At 36.3% G+C, this 16,907-nt stretch overlaps 1 long non-coding RNA gene across 2 annotated transcripts in view; it reads right to left on the reverse strand.

The window, feature by feature from the left end:
* The window catches only part of LOC117083695, a 35,176-nt gene extending 19,188 nt beyond the window's left edge, over positions 1-15,988 (reverse strand). The window contains exons 1-3 of one of the 2 annotated variants that reach the window (XR_004437178.1): positions 15,896-15,988; positions 6,906-6,960; positions 5,875-6,186 (exon numbers count right to left, since the gene is read on the reverse strand). This is a non-coding gene — a long non-coding RNA (uncharacterized LOC117083695). Of the gene's footprint in view, positions 1-5,874; positions 6,187-6,905; positions 6,961-15,895 lie in introns of those variants that run through there. The other variant, XR_004437177.1, reaches the window with a different exon arrangement.
* Between the last annotated feature and the right edge of the window lie 919 nt (positions 15,989-16,907).

Genomic DNA, 16,907 nt, shown 5'->3' on the forward strand with positions numbered 1-16,907 from the left:
CTCAGAATAACACAGCTATTTATGTTTTGAGTGGATTAAAAAATTTCTCTCTCTCCACATTGGATTACAGTTCACTATGTTCATTTTCTATCTTCTTTACTAGACCAAGAGCTCACTGGCCAGGTCCTATTCATGCTTATTCATTGTGAATTTCTCCATACTGGAAGCATCCAGTGCATGAATGAGCACATGTATAAAACTTGGTGTTGAAACTCCCAGCTATATTGACCTGCAACTTGACACACTCAAGTATATAAAATTGGGATCAAATAAATATTATTATATGACTACTAGTAAGTCAATATTTACCTTATATTGTAAGTTTTATTGGCAAGTATGCATCTCCCAGTATTTGATCCCTAACATAATAAAAAAAACCTAAAAAATATATCTCAAATAAGAATAAAATAAACAATTAAAAACTAAAAAGTATTTTAAACAGCAATAAATTTAAAAAATAAAATCATGAAAAAATATATCTCCAACACATAAGAATGAAATATCTCTGATATAAAATTAATATTAAAATATTGAAAATGAGCTTGCTGATAAAATAAAAATGAGATGACATCTTCTTTGGCTTTAGAAAACCTTGGGGATCTCTTAAATGTTTACATGTTGTGATAAAGGGGAGTCTACCCCTGAAAGCAGAACTTCTATCTTCTTTGCACTTTCTCTCTAACCTTCTCTTAGGTCTTCTACAAAAATGAAAGCAGAACAATCCATTTTGGAGAAATAAGAAACAATTGCTCATTTTTTTTTTTTTTTTAACAAAAAGAGGGAGTGGGAATATTTTCTTTAAAATCCCTATTGGCCAAGGGTACTGGCTCATGTCTGTAATCTCAACACTCTGAGAGGCTGAGGCAGGAAGATTACTTGAGGCCAGAAGTTTGAGACCAGTCTAGGCAACATAGCAAGACCTAGTCTCTACAAAAAACAATAATAATAAAAATAAATCCCTTTAAACTACAATAAGCAGAAGACACCAGTTACTCATTGGCTACATTTTTAAGATTGCCAGCTTTTCAAATGCAGCAAAAGAAATGAAAAAAGAACTTTCAACAGGGATCTTGAAGTCAGTTTTCCCATTGAGTAGATCTTCTAGCCCAGTATATTTATTAGTCTATAATGAAAATATCTACTTTGATTTCTTAGAGGTTTCTTCAAATAATTATATTGAAACAATTTCAAAATGACCACATATTATTTAATTTTAAAAGCACATTTTTAGAACCCGATTTCTTATGAAAGATTTCATATCGAAATCATTTATTATTGAGAGACTCTATCTGATGGAAAGGAAAGATAGGAGTATTTTTCGTATGACAAATGAGTAGACTAAAACATGGGAGGAGAGATGTATGACTTTTTTTTTACATCATCCAGCTATGGTTTGGGACGTGTTTGTTTTACATTTTTCTTCCCCAGAATCTCTGCACTGTTTGATCTAATGAAGTATTTGGCAAATCTATAGACTATATGATAACCGCCATTTACTTTGTGAGGGAGTGTCAAATTATAGTGTTGGTTTATCTATATTGACGACTTGCCATAATCCAGACACTGTGCAAGCCATTTAAACTTCCTTAGCTTCATTTTACAGGTCAGTTTTTTAAAATTGCCCCTTCTGTAGTTACTATTAAAATGCAAACGCTAACAAAATGTGAATTAATAATATAGGCCACAACAAATGTTTGTTGCTAGTCTTTTTTGTTTTATTCTTTCCTTTTTTCCCTTTCATAGCAGCCTATGGCTTGAAAGCAAAGAAAAGGGTGAATAAGAAGCCAAGTTCCATATTGCCATCTGAAATGGGAACAGGGGGTGAATGGAACAGATTTTATAAATGTAATTTTATAACTTTTTGCCTATTATGACAAAATTTCAATTACAATGATTACTGAAATTATTTTGATGTAAGCTACATTTGCTTACATTAAAATATGGTCACTGACATTTTTCCCAATTTATCGTTTTTATAGAGCACTAAGAACAAAACTACCAACAAACTAATGAAAACTGTTGTTTCCCTGACTTTATCTTATCTTTGACAATGCAAACTACCTTGGGACCTCCATGAGAACCTTAGCTGCGTTCATTCCTGGTTAAAAATACATGATATTTTAAAAGCATTTTCCCTCAGTTTTCAAAATAGAAGACGCAATTTGTTTCTCCTTAGGGTTGGTTAGAATTGTACAGCAAAGATGTCTGGGTAGCTTTTAAAGTGTGAGGGTTAGAGTTTAAGAAATGAGATAAATTTTGCATTTGAAGCTTGTTAGCAATTTCTTCAATCATCATTATTTTAACTAGCTGTATCAGTAATCCCATGGGAGTGATTATGCTATACAATCTAGGAACAAGCCAGAAGTTTTTCCTGGGTCTGTAAGCTACTGAGTTTTTAATTACTTGGTATCTATCCTGATAGAAGGGCAAGCTATTTTTTCCCTCCATTTGTATCAGAAAACATATGTTCCAGTACTTGTTCATCTTCTCTATTTTCTTCATAGCTTGTTCCCCAGAGACCAATGGAAAAGAATGTGGCAGCATCTGTAATTGTTAGAATGCAGGCACCTGTGATCTTCTGACTGGGCAGTACCAGAACCCCCCAGGGGTTCATGGGAAAACTTGTGAAGACGGAAGGAATGTCTGGTGCCAGTCAGTAAGATAACTCTTTAAGTTCTTGGGGTTTCTAATGGGAAATAAACTAAGTGAAAGTTGCATGTGTATTTTTCAAAATGGCCTTTTTCTGAAGAAGTAAAAGGCTGTGAAAGCTGTGTCTCTCTCTCTATAAAAGAGTACAATTTGTTATTACACAATGACATGTGTAACAACAAAATAAGTGATACTTAAATCTCCAACTGTGATCTAAGCAGGATGAATCCTCTTACAGAGAAAGCCTTTTTCTTCTACCGAGCAAAAACTTACATTTATGTATACAGGTTTAGATGTAGGAGCTTAGGAGAAGTTATTTTCTCTGCATAACAAAATGAAGAACAATGGAGCTCCTTGGGGAAACCAGGGAGGAAGACAGATGAAAATTAGAGAAGAAAAGGGGAGGAGGTAGAGAGAAAAGGAGAAAAAGAGATGATAGATAAAAAAAAAACTCACAAAATACCAATGAGTACTGTGCATAGATTGTGTGTGTGTGTGGTGTGTGTGTGTGTGTGTGTGTGTGTAAACCAGTGAAGAGGCCACAATTCCTACATGGGTTAATAAAGCACAAAAAAAGAACCTGTTTGTACAGGCACAAAAGCTGAAGGCACAGAGTCAATGAGGATGTAAGTCTCTAGGGATTGCCAGAAATCATGAGGAGTTTATTAGCTTCTCACAGTTGATGGAATTGCGGAGTTGGAAACCAAGTTTACTTCAGTTTCTGAGATGCAGTAAGGTTCCTGCTGGCATTTCAGTTACTTATCTTTGTGAGCAATGTTCATTTATTTATTTAAAAAATACATTAAGTGGTTGCCAGGAATGGCACCAGACATTATGATATGATAGCAAAAAAGAAAAAAATATATATTCTTATGCTTCCATGTGGAACTTGCGATTTTGTTCAAGGCAACCGTAAATTACAAATACTGGTAGGGATTACAAGTTAAATATTAATATGTGGTTGGAGGTGAGACCATGAGGACAACGCAGACTGTATGAGCCTGGGAGAGAGACTTACGGAGAAGGGACATTTAAGCAAAAGCCTTCAAAATGTGGAGAGATAAAACACGGAAAGAATGGGGAAAGGGCTTTCCTGATTAAGAGGCAGCGGGAAGGCATGGGATGCACTATGAAACCTGCAGAGGCCAGCGGAGCACAGGCAGACAGGGAGAGGGTAGTGCAACATGAGGTCAGCAAGCTCAGGCGCCCCAGTCTTATTAAGTTTGGTATTTTTGACCTGACAGCAATGAGGAGTCATTGTAGGATTTTAGGCAGAGGATACAGAATCATCTTGGTGGTTTTAAAAAGATCTCTCTAGCTTCACTTCAACCAGATTGGAAACGTTTCACCTTCTCAATGTCCTGACTTCCTATAACAATAACTCTAGCAAGTTTTTCATGTGGGTTAATATTTTCTTCATTTGTCCTCTCACCCTCCAGGATGGCCAAAAGGGTTCTTTGGGAAGAACTGCAAAAGGAACTGTAACTGTGCCAACAATGGCCGTTGCCACAGGATGTGTGGCACCCATATGTGTGAGCCAGGGTGCTATGGGTGGTTTTGTCATCTGCGTAACTTGCAGGCAATTAATTTGCTCTGTGCGTAAAGCATGAAAGCACAGAAAAGTGCAGAGACTACTGTCACACAAAGGAAGACAGTAAAAAATGTTTTTTATAGTTTTACATATATGACAAATATGTTATAGCATTTAGCCTCTTTGAATTATAGAATCTAGATTTTGATAAATGAAAGAAAAATATTTCTAATTTTGTTTTACATCTGGTTAATATTTACCTTAGTTAATGGGAGTGGATTGTTAATAGTCTGTTTAAATAGATGTTTGATACTTTACCAAAGTTGAATACCTCGGGCCAGAACAAATTTCTTTTATTTCTCTGTTCCAGGGTGAAGCAGTATTATTCTCTAAGATTTCTAATTTTGCATTTTGACTATTAATCACATTTTTCAAAGGATACAAGAAAACACAATCACTAACAAATACTTGAACCCAGCAGTAACTTTTGGAATTTCTCCCAGTGGGATAATTCTGAATGTTCTCCATCCCACCTTGATGCTATGTGCAAGTATCTATGAGCCTGAAACAATCTTCACCCTGATCCTCTACCTATTTCACATCCTCTTCTCTTTTTGTTGACAGACTAATGCCTCTGAAAATCTTTCCTGATTGAACTTCAGTATTTTAGTCCATTTGGGCTGCTACAACAGAATGCCATAAGCCAGGTTGTACATAATCAACAAATACTTGTTTCTCACAGTTCTGGAGACTGGGAAGACTAAAATCAAGACACCGGATTTGGTATCTGGGGAGGGCTTACTTGTTGGTTCTTAGATGGCATCTTTTCACTGTGTTCTCATGCATGGTGGAAGGGGCAAGGCAGTTCTCTGGGGTCTCTTTTAAGAGCACTAATTTTATTCATGAAAGCCCTACCTTCATGACATAATCACTTAATCACTGCTAATACCATAGCCCTGGGAGTTAGGATTTTAACATATGAATTTTGGGAGGACAAAAACATTCTAACCGTAGAACGACTTAATACCATAGCCATCTCTTAATAACAGACACCTTTTAGAGTCTTATGTTTTATTTTTAGTGAATGTCCATGATTCTTGTCTATTTTATAAAAGCCATATCCATAGGAAAGATAAATTATAAATATACCAATAAGAGAGTCAGTGAAGTCATAATAGAACACTGAACCTGGAGCAGAGGAAACATTAGGCTTAGACAAGCAACATAGAAGAGAAGGGGAAAGGTGTGGGAAACCATGAGCAATAGAGGTGCAGATGGTATGTTCCAGAATGTTATGTACCTCCTAGGATATGCCAAGAGAAGAAGACTGACCTAGAAAAAAAGATAATATTTGTATTATTGTTCCTGTAGTGTAACAAGACACATCCTACTTTTAGTATTAACTTTAGAATATGTAAAAAGGTTACTTCAGATATTATGGCAAAAATAATTGAATCATTATTGATCTGGTCAAAAACGTAAAGGGCTAACTTTTCAGAAACATCCGGTTGAAGTTTTTAGGGTTTAATAATATTGGCATAGTAGATATTTATTCATTTGCATGCTGTGAGGAGTTGAGGCACAGGAAAAAATTCAACAAATATGTTTGTTGTGCTGTTGGTGGTGGTAGTTAGCATTTTGAATATGACTATCTTTAGGAAAAACAGATACATTCTAGTTCTTTGCGACTCCCTTATTGCTTGGACTTGAAGATTTATTGATTAATGTCACTTTCCTGGACTTCAGGAACTTGAGCTTGCAACTCTATATATTCTTTTTTAGTCCCGCCATAACAAAGTACCACAAACTGAATGGTTTAAACAACAGAAATTTATTGCCTTGTAGTTCTGTAAGCTAGACATCCAAGATCAAGGTGTCCACAACTCCCTGAAGGTGCTAGGGACTGATCTGTTCCAGGCCTCTCTCCTGGTTTCTGGTAGTTCCTTGGCTTGTGGCAACATAACTTCAATCTTCATATGGTACATGTCTCTGCATACAAATACTCCCTATTTGTAAGGACAGTAGTCATATTGAATTAGAGGCCATCCTATTCCAGTATGACTTCATCTTAACTACTTATGTCTGCAATGATTCCATTTCAAATAAATTTACATTCTGAAGTACTGAAAGGTTAGAACTTCAACATATGAATTTTTGGTGGACACATTTCAATGCCTTACAAACCCTGCATGGGCACTGTGTAAGAGATTACTTCTTTCACTTTTCCTTATTTCCAAATATACTCCAGTAATGAGATGTTCTTGATATACAAATGGTCACATTTAAGCATTTCTCTGTGTCTGTGTTGTCTTCTGAACCATAATTCTATGTGCCGAACCAGAAAGAATAGGGCGTGAAGGACAATCCTGAGTGAGGATTTAGGAATGAGCAAGAAGAGGCCTACATTAAGGCAGGCAATGGCCTGAGAGACCCTGGGACCTGGTGGGTTTAGGAAAGGATCCAAAACTTGGAAGCCATAGAAAAGGAAATAGAGGATCATATAATTTGTTATCTACATTGGGAAACCTGAAAAGGACTCTGTTAACTTTAGAGGTAACTCTGTACTATCCCTGGCAACTGGGACTAGGATGGTCCTACATGGTGGCATCCTAACCACCACTTTGAATAATCTCTACCAATGTCTCTTTCCATCCACTGGAAAGTCAAGTGTTCTCTCTAGGCAGCTTTCTACAGCAAAGCCTATGTGGGCACACAATGTGATTACCTTGAGCCTGGAGGCCAACTTGAAGGATTTTTTACTCGATATGTCACTTGGACATCTGTAATAGGGGAGAAAAAAATGTCAGAGGGATATTTCAGAAAAGGAATTGAATTGCTATAACACTTCTTAAAGAGAAAACTATGGATATGTTTTCCTGAATGCAAAGGTGCGACTTTTTCGTATTAGAATTCCTGTGCTGCCTTCCATCCATAACACTCAATAACATAGAGAAAATAATGAAAGGAAGGCAAGTACCATTTGCCAAAGGTGTGGCCAGGATAACGCTGCTGTCACCATGAAAGCTTTGTGTTATCTACACAACGTAAAATTATTTGCGATTACCATAGAATGGAAGGGAATGAAAATAACGGCCAGCCTTCTCCTAAGTGCTTGTCCATCATTTCCATGCTGCAGCAGGATGAATATGGGGCCTGGCAGGCCTTAGCTTTCTTTGGAGAATATTAACTATAGGCACCAATGGAGCACATTGAGAAGCAATTTCTCTCCCGGAAGCACCAAAGCCTTTTAAGTAGTTCAGGCTTCACTGTTCATGTCCAGTTGCCAAAAAGCAAATGAATTGCCTGATTTAAAAGACATTTCTTTCCTTATTTTTTTTGGCAGTCAGGATGATCCTCTTGTTTTCCCCATAATCAGGCCCCACAGAACTACATGCCTATGCACTAACAATTTAAAATAAACAAAGCGTGGTTTTCAGGTGACCGCTTTGCCTCAATTTGCTTGCACACTGTCCCAAGGGTGCCTATGGATCTGGCTGCACTTCAGAATGTCAGTGTGTGGAGAAGAATACCCTGGAATGCAGTGCCAAAAATGGTAGTTGCACCTGCAAATCTGGTTACCAAGGCAACAGATGCCAGAAAGGTATGCTCTGATGATAGAGTTTTTTTCTTCTCTAATAATAATCCTCAGACTTTGTTCAGCATCATATGATTATTAATTAATTAATCCACCAGTGCCCTCAGAAGATGGGTAAGCTCTATTAATCCCCTATTTGCAGGTGAGGAAACTAAGACATAGGGCAATAAAGTTATTTAATGCAGTCTTCTTAGCCTCTGCTGCTTCCTGTCCCCTTGTTAGCTTGAGCAAGGGAAGAAAGATCACACTGCAGATAATTATATCCAGAAAGATTAAAGCTGGGCAACCACTTCTTTGAACTGAACTAATCAACCCAAGGCACTACTAACTTCCAGAATTAGAATTGTTTTATTTATATCTAAGGATTGATCATTCAAACAAATGTAATTCAAAGATGCTAATGCTTAACCATAGAAAAACTTTGAAAAGTTTTAATATGGTTATTGGTGTTTTGTTTTTTCAAATTTGTAGGTATTACTTTTGTTTTCTTTTTCTTTTTTTTTTTTTTTTTTTTTTTTGAGATGGTGTCTCACTCTGACACCCAGGCTGGAGTCCAATGGCACAATCTCGGCTCACTGCAAGCTCCACCTCCCAGGTTTGTGCCATTCTCCTACCTCAGCCTCCCGAGTAGCTAGGACTACAGGCGTCCACCACCATACCTGGCTAAATTTTTTTGCATGTTTAGTAGAGACGGGTTTCACCGTGTTAGCCAGGATGGTCTCGATCTCCTGACCTCGTGATCCACCCGCCTCGGCCTCCCAAAGTGCTGGGATTACAGGCCTGAACCACTGCACCCAGCCTACATTTTGTATAAATATAAAAGTTATTGTATACTACAATTACAATTACAAGTAACATATATAGATATATATGTGTGTGTGTGTAGATGCATATGCCATTTGGAAAAAGGTATTCCAAGATGCCAGTATTGACTGTCTCTGGCTTATGCATGCATGGGGTGCTCTTTGCTAGGTACCTAAGTAGCTCTTTCACATTTCAAAAAGTCTCGTGTTACTTTGTTACTGAACTTTATCAGTACTACCCTACTTAAAACTGTAACTTGCAAGTTTCCCAACTTTTTTCTTTTTCTATAGTGCTTATCATTTTCTAATACAGCACATACTCTAATTATGATGTCAAATATTTATTGCCTGTCTTTTCCTGCTATAATCAGAACCCCAAGAGTGAAGGGTATCTAAAAATTTTGTTCAACCAAGTATCCCCAAACTCCTGAAACAGTCGTGATATACAGATATTGCTCAATAAATATTTTCTTAATACATAGATGTGCATTTTTATTCTTTATACATTTTTATTGTATTATGTATTTTGCAATAAGCACTTATTACTATATTTCAGAGGAAAATATCACAGCATTTTTTCACTTTAGTACAACCTTGTGTAAAATCAGAAGGAAATAATAGGTTCGAAAGGAAACCATCATCTCGTTGGGGCCACTTATAGAGGCAGGCACTAGGATTGAAAATGGTCTTTGACACTCATGTATCCTCATTTTCTCCTTGCAATGCCATCTTCAGAGAGTCTGCAGGGCTTTTCTGGAGCTGAATGGACAGGGCAGTTTCTCTGTTCCAGGTTGTCTAGTGGTTATAGAACTGGAGAGGGTGAGCAGTGATGTCCATCTAGATTTCATGGACAGAGGTTACTTAGGTAGCTGGGTTGTGACTTTCTAGGCATTAGGGAAAGGAAGTTGGGGAAATCGAAGCCTAACATGACACTAACAAGTTTAATGTGGTATGAGAGTAGGTCCCATGCCAATTTCTAACATCTTCCTGCTTCAACTGATTTTTAAGCCCAGAGTCAGCCCCTTATTCATTTTCCCCCTGGAGAAGTCATGCCCTGGAAGTCAATGTATGAGGAGACAATGGCATATAACAAACCTGGATAAACTTAATTTATTCTGATAACATTTTCTTAAAGCAGCTGCTGAATATGCTTTATTGGAAAATGCTTCTGAGATTCCCACTGTGAAGGAAAATGAGTTGAAAGTATATGTAAATTAGCAAAATAGAGAGGTCACCATGATCTCTGGAAAACATATTATTTTTCAATCAGATAACTTTGTCCAATTCTGATATTTTTGTCTAACCACAAAATGAAATTATGAATCAGACTGCAGCAGGTGAATGTGGTTGCTATGATTGGCAGTTGAAATCAAGGCAAAAAGAGCTCTCCAAGAGTTGTGCATGATGAAAATCAGGCCTGTTGTTTTTCTTTCTCTTTTTTAAAAGAGTGAAGTAGCCCAAGTGCTCCTAGAGACAGACATATCTTTAAAAATCTTAACTCCAAACCTGTGTCTAGATTGCAGATGAATAGTTAATTAAAGACTGGAAATTGTTTCAATGGCACTAATGAACAGTATTCTCCGCAATCAGCACCAGGCCTTATTTAGCTTATCAGTAATGACTTCTAAGAACAGAAGAAATGGTTTCTACAACTAACCTGTGAAATAGCAAAAAAAAAAAAAAAGAAAGAAAGAAAAAAAAAAAAAAGTAAAGCAGCTGGTGTCTTTGCCTTGTTTAGAGTAGTTTGTAGCCTAGAGTATTTTGCACGCCCACTACTGGCAGACCTCAGAATATAGAGGACTCTGGTCCAGCTGACCCCTTGACACTATACAACCCCTGGATCATGATAAGAAAGACAGATTTTTTTTTTAAGAAGAGTTTCACATCAGATGAACTTCAAATTTTGAACTCTGGTGAATCTTTAAGAGCAGATTAATTGGCCTGAAAGATGCTGAGTACCTAGTATTGTAGAGTAAATTTGGGTGTAGTGGCTGAGATCACCAGTTTCAGAGGCCAGAAGATCTGGTTTCAAGCTTTGTGATATAGAGTAAGTCACTTAATTTGTGGGAGCCTCTGTTTCTCATATAAAATGGAAATAAATTTGCTTATGCCATAGGGTTATCTTTTGGAAATATGAGCTACTTTACATGAAGTGCTTAACAGAGTTAGTAGTCAACAGATCGGGTATGATTATCCCAGAAAATATTGTAATTCTGTTATTCAGAGACACTGCCAGGACAAGAAGATAGTTCACAGCCCAACTCGATTTGATGTAACTTTTCATAAGTGTTATATTTTTAAGAAAGTTCCACCGTTTTCCTTGGATTAAAAAAAAAAAAATGCTTTCCACCGGGTTTCTAATTCCAGTGGTTTCTATGGAAGAACACACATGGAAATCTCTCATTGAGCCCTCGGTGGTCCCTGCAGCATCACCTGTCCTTTGCTAGTTCAAAGAACAGTCAACAAAGCAGATCACTCTTTCTCTTCTCCCACCTTATGCATTGTACACTCTCATAAAGAACACAGTTTGTAAACCTCTGGTGTGATTATTTTAGCTCACAAAAGAAGCAAAGTCTGGGAGAACAGGATTTAGGCAACCATTTGAGGGCAACTTCCTGAGTGCCACGCCTCCTGAGCTTCCTTTACAAATCACATCTCATTTTCAGTTTTTGTTCTGTGCAACTGCTGCTAAAGATATATATCAAAATTGCTTCCATTGTTACTGTCTGAAAATCCACATTTTCAGCAAAAAGCCAACCTCTGTATCTGTGTTTTCAAAGTGACAAGATATAGCATCATGTTGATTTCTTCAGGGAATACTTTTGGAAGTGTTATAAATCCTTGGAGGCTACTAGGATATTTCTTTCATTACAGCTCTGTCAGACACACACACATTTTTACACACACACACACACACACACACTTTTCCAGCTTGGTTAGGCAACAGTAGAAATCTCGGACCATTTTGAGACTTCTTACAAGTTTCTTTCTTTCTCTCTCTTTTTGTTTTGTAAGTCCGCCCAGATGGCCTCTAGGGACCAGAGTGCTGGTTCTCCTCTGCATCCTGTGAAAATGGAGGTCAGTGCAACAACAACAACAACAACAAAAAAAACTGGAAGTTGTGACTGCACTCCTGGTTACACAGGAAAATCCTGTACCATATGTAAGTCATAAACCTAGACGAAACAACCAACGAAGTTAATAAAACTGTTAGCTTTAAAAATGCTTTTGTTTTCCTGCTATGCAAGATACTGCTATGTTAGGATGCATGTTCCCACTATTTATTGTTGTGTAACAAACTACCTCAATACTTTGTGGCTTAAAACAATGATTTAATATTTCCCTTAATTCTATGGGTTGGTGAGGCGATTATACTACTGGTGTCCCCTGGGGTCACTCACGTGACTGCTTTGGCTGGTAGATATTTGAGAACAGACTGGGCATGGCTGGGCTGCTCAACCAGGGAACTTGCCCTTTCCTCCACAAAACATTTCCACAAGGTTAACTTGGACTTTCCCATAGCATGACAGTTTTAAGATAATAAAGAAGGAGCATTCCAAAAGTGTGCAAGCAAAAGCTATGTGAGGTGGAAAAGCCTTGCCTCAGAAGCCACACATTGTCACTTTCACCACATTCTATTGGTTAAAGTAAGTCATGGGGCAAGCCAAGTTCAGGGGGAGAAGAAAGAGGTTCTACCTACTGAAGAGAAGAGTAGCAGAAGCCCATTGCAAAAGACCTGCAAGTTGAGAGATATGCTTGCAGACATTTTTGGAGGCAATCTATCGTAGTATGCTATTCAAATTTATACTGAAAGCAGCACTTTAAGAACCTACTAGACTAGAATTATCTCAGATGGAAGCAGATTAGAGACTGACAAAAAGTGATTAGCTACACCGAACTAGTTTCAAGGACACGGTAGAACTGCTATCCTGCTGTGCCCTTTTCTGGTTGTGATTCTTTATAAATTGTGGTAACCCTGCCTGTATCACCTTCTCTATCACATTGTCAACTCCATTGACAATGAAACACAGTGACTTGAGAACATGCGGAAACCTATGGGCTGGATAGTAATGATGCTATTTTTTTTTAACATTACTATTTCAAATTTGTCTAATAAAGATTAGCAAACATGTGTGATTATCATTTTATGAAGTGTGAACAGTGATTTGAATTAGCTTTCAGTGCTTGGACCTTTCCATTAACCAACAAATATATAAAATCAGAAACAACATATATAAAATGTAAGCAAATAGTATTTAGCACTGAGCTAATCATATGATCACTTTGGGAAATATTGCTGCCCCTAAGGAGAACCCTCAGGCAAAAGTTATAGGACCAGATCTTTTATGACTTTCTGTATATAGCAAGATTCTTTATTTTAGAACTGTTATTCTGACACTTTTGACAAGCATTTCAAACAGTAGAATAGTTTACTGGAGAAGCAGTTGGCTATCCCTAACCTACTTGTTTGCTTCAAAAAAAAAAGCCGCTTAAAGGTAAGAATTTACATATTCAAAAGGTAGTTACTTGCTATTTCCACAGTGAAGTGACATTTTCTCTTGTCCAACTCAACTTTAATGGAATAATTATTAAACAGATAGTGATAAAGTTTACACTGTTCCAATTGTCAAGCGATATAAATAGACCATTTAAAAACAAGTGAAGAAAAAGATAAACTCCCCATTCTTTAAAATATTAATTTTAATAGTTATGTTATAGTTCTTTCCTTCTATGACTTCAAATCCCAGAAAAACATTTCATGATAGTCCTGAGAGATTTCTTAGTGATAAGTAATACTATTTACATTTTATTGGCAATTTGATAATGATACATATATTGAATTCAATACACAAAAATATTCCCTGACTCCCAGTCCAGTCCAATTTTAGTATTACATGCTATTATCTGATTTTACACACACAGACACAAACACAAATTATATAATCACCATAATAAGATATTTAGGAAAATGAATGGAACCAAATGATAGAATTCATTAAAAATGCTTCACGCGTACTTCACAAAGAATGTGTGTGGCATTTTAAAAGTGGCTTGTATTTGAAGAAAAGCATATAACATTTCTCTAAATATCCTGTTATGGTGCTCACAGAATTTTAAAACCTAGTTACTCTGCATAATGAACTGTAAAAATACTCATAGGCTATATAAGCAATATATTTTAGAGGCAGGGAAGACCAAAAACTATGTTTAAATATATTGGCTTTTTAATAAATCCTGTTGTTTGGAAGTTATAAATACAAATACTTGGGGAGAATCTTTTTAAATATTTGATTTCACTGTATTAAAAAAATCCTCTGGATTATGGTAGATTGGTTTTTTGTTGCTGTTTTTTGTTTTTGCCTCCTGAACAGTATATATATGGTATGGTATGGCCATGGGTGTGGAATCACAGGCAGTCTCACACCCTTCACAAGAATGTATCATCTCTGTGAAGGACAGTTAAATCTTATATGTCAGGCCTCTTAGCAACTAATCAAAGAAGGGCTCCTAGCCTTTTCTTTATCCCAGCATTATTTATAACAACAACAAAAAAAGCTTAAAGTAGAAACAACCTTAATACCCACTAGATGGGGAATGATTGAGCAAATTATATAACATATCACCGGACTCTTCTGAGGCCATTAAGTATCATGTTTTAGAAGAATATGTAATGCCAGAAAAATTGACATTGAGTTGATGTTAAAAGCTATATGTAGAGAATGACTCAAATTTGTAAGAACACGTACCTATGTATGTATATGGGAAATTGTAGAAGAGAGGACAGCAGTTTTTAAACAGTGGCCATCTCTAGATGGTGGGACTATGGGTGAATATTTTTCTCCTTTATACATTTCTGTCGTTTTCATACTTACTAGTTTACTACTTTTTCCTTAGCAATCAGAGAAAAAAAATGGCATCATCTTTAGACCAATTGTTGGCTAAATATCCAAGAAAAATAGTTACCTGTTCTTAAACTATTCTCTGTTGGCCTAAACTGTTCCCATAATAGTGAAGATATCGTTTCCTTCAGTCATATTCAACTTATTTTTTTTTAATTTAAGACCTTTTTCTCCTATTGTGAATATTAACCATAGCTCATCAGCACTACCCAAATTCTTGAAAAATAAACACCTAAAAGAACATAGCAACGTTTCCTCTGAACATTTTATTTCTGTTTCTTCAGAAACTTCATTTTCTATTCCTTAGTCATTTAGTGATTACTTTTATTTTTTAGGAGCACTTACAAAACAGTCCCCTTTACTACTAAAAGGAGAGAAAATTAGAATGGAGAAAAGACATGGGAAGGGAGATACTAATTCCAAATACATCCATGCTTCAAATATTATTTGATCAAACTTCATAAAAACCATAATGAACACAGGTGTAAGCCTTCCTCAGGGCTAAGCTGGCAAATGTTTAACAGGCTCTGTGAAAGATGAAAGCACTGGGTTTTAGTGTTTGCCTATTTCCAAGGTATAATACTCCTACAGTGGTGATTTCAAATTCCTTGCAAAATTCCTGAAAATGTAACAATTGGCTTTCCCGAGCTGGTAGTTACGGATCCAGCATACCATTGACTGGCAAATATTGATGTATTCTGAACACACCAAACAATTTCTTAACTTTTACTTTCTCTTTTGATATGAAGAAATTATTACTTTTCAGGTATCAGTTTTATTTTACTGTTTCTAAACAGATAACCTGATTGATCTTTTTGGTTGAATTAACCAACAAATAGCTCCAACCAACAAAAATTTGCTATTTAGATAGTCTATTTTATTTTTAAGACAAAAATCAATTATTTGGCTAAATGGATTAAAGATTCAAAAAACAGACAAAAGAAGGTATTGAATTGCTTTATGTGTAAACACAGCCTCCTCATCTTTTACTCTAGAATTTGTATAGCTGAGGTTTTGATTCAATCTAGAGAATCCTTTAACAACCTCTAAGCTGTTTTCTAACTTCCTCTACCACACCCAGCACGAATGAGGGTTGGCATTTCCTTAATTACACACTTTTGTATAAAAAAAAAAAAGGAAGAAGAAGAAAAAGAAAAGACAGTTATCAGTCATCTAAGGTAGAAGTAAAAGAGTATGTGTAAAGGTGTAAAGCAAGGCAAAACAGCAAACAAGTTTTAAAAATTAGAAAAGCAATTAAAGTCTTAAGTATTACCAAACACAAAGAGCTAAGGTACAACAAGATACTTCCTCCTCTCTGAAACAATTGTATATCAGATTTTTAAAGTTGCTGTAAAATAAATTGTATTTAAATAATACATCTCCTGTCCTTTCCCACAGTGAGATGCATTTCCCTTACCAATCTGGCTCTCAACAGGTGGTCCAGCCTGATGAAGTACAAGCAAAGTGTCAGCTCCCACAGAGAAGTGCGACAGAGGCGACAGTGCAGCACTGACAGGCCTTTCAAAAAGCTCTTGTGCAAATTCAGTTTTAAAATAGGGATGTGGTTGAGGACTGATGGTCCTCATTGGTATTTCATTACCAATGTGTTCATCTCCCCATCGTCCAAGAGAATGAGAGCGGGTCATAGTACAGCTGATACAAAGCCATTAAGTTGAGTAAAGGTGGATTTGGTCTTTAGAAGATTTGTCTTCCTATCTGTATTTTTGAGAAGTTAGTATTCAAATTAGCTGTCATTTTTAGAACATACCTACTAAAGAGGGGCCAAGAATTGTTCTTTTTTTCTACTTGATTACCTTCCGGTGTCTCAAGTAGATCATTAAAAACAAAGTTAATCTTGTCATTACTTTATAAACCTCACTGAGCTACTGATACTGTTCATAATGAAGTCTATAGCACTAAAGATCCATCATCAGCCTGTCTCTAGCCAGCTTTTGACCATGCTCACGTATACCCTACATATTTTAGTCATTCCCCCAACATCATGTACATTTAAACCATGGTGCCATTGTTCATTGCTCTTTCCTGTAATACATGTTTTCTTCTTCCATTTTTATTGCCTCAAGCATTTATTCCTCAAGCATTTTTATTTTCAAGTATATGTAAACAAACAAAATTCTACAGCATTTCCTTCCATAGCAGCACCAATCGTATTGTATTATAATTAGTTGCCTGCTATTAAGACTACTTATCATTAATTTTTGTACACCCCTTTTCAATATACAAGGAGTACTCAATAAAGATTTGCTAGGTTCAATTAAAGAACATTTTTGACAACTTAATATTCCATCGAAATAATTTACTGAGTTAAAAAAAAAAAACTTGCAAAACACAGCGTTTATGATACTGAAAAATACGCAGTAGCCAATACTCGTTAAACTGGATTGAATTACTCATCCTTTTAAGATAGC

This window comes from Trachypithecus francoisi, unplaced genomic scaffold, assembly GCF_009764315.1.
Source record: "Trachypithecus francoisi isolate TF-2019V2 unplaced genomic scaffold, Tfra_2.0 Lachesis_group0, whole genome shotgun sequence".
Classification (NCBI taxonomy): domain Eukaryota; kingdom Metazoa; phylum Chordata; class Mammalia; order Primates; family Cercopithecidae; genus Trachypithecus; species Trachypithecus francoisi.